The following is an 885-nucleotide window of genomic DNA, read 5'->3' as shown; positions in this document are numbered from 1 at the left end:
AGACGAGGGGGAGCTTCCCCCTCTGGTCGTTCCTCACGTCAGTGTACCCTGGACCATAGTTGTTCGGTGGTTGATGGCAATGGACCTCGGTTGAAGACATCTGCTGCTCCCATTTGAAAAGCACGGACTTCGTAGAGGGACCCCATCGTCCAATCCTCCTTTCCAATGGCCTGAACGGGATGGTCTGGATGTTGTTTGGTCCCAAGAGATTTTTCTCAGCACCTTCTCTTCTCGACTCAACCCGTTGTCGTGGAGTTATGACCGTCGAAGATGACAAATGATATTAGAATTGGGAAAGATTTGGAGTATTTCCTTTCCCGATTCTCATGGATGAGAGAAGTCTCCTACAGGCTGATTTTTACCAATTTTGCCGTAGAAGGTCTTAATTTTCATTCAAAAATGAAAATAAAGAAATTTTACAAACAAAAAACAAATTACGGGTTGACGACCCATTTCGTCACAAATTAATTGACCTATCAATTAATCAATTGATTAATTAATTAATTAATTAATTCAATCGCATGAGGGTTAATTAGTCCACCAAGTAGAGAAAAAAGGGTTAATTAATTGCTATTGGCTTGATTAACTATGCAACATATGGTTTCCGAAACATATTCGAACTTTCAGAAATGAAGCGGTAGCTGTGAAAATTTCCAGCGTCAATTGTAGGTAGGTAGGTGAACCCAGGGGTGTCGCCCTGAAGAAAAAAACATGTGCATTCACAGTAGGTGGTTGAGAGCAAAAGACCGGGAGCCCTTCAATTTTAAAATTCTCCTAGCAAAATTCTTGAAATTCTGTCATCATAAAAGAAACATGTGTGTTCTGAGTAGGGAGGTGAAAACATGTGTTCTCAGTGGGGGTTAAAACCGTGACGATTTCTACATT

This window comes from Diachasma alloeum, unplaced genomic scaffold (assembly GCF_001412515.2).
Source record: "Diachasma alloeum isolate Michigan unplaced genomic scaffold, Dall2.0 Dall_scaffold_00745, whole genome shotgun sequence".
NCBI classification, from domain to species: Eukaryota; Metazoa; Arthropoda; class Insecta; order Hymenoptera; family Braconidae; genus Diachasma; species Diachasma alloeum.
This window is presented reverse-complemented; position numbering follows the sequence as displayed.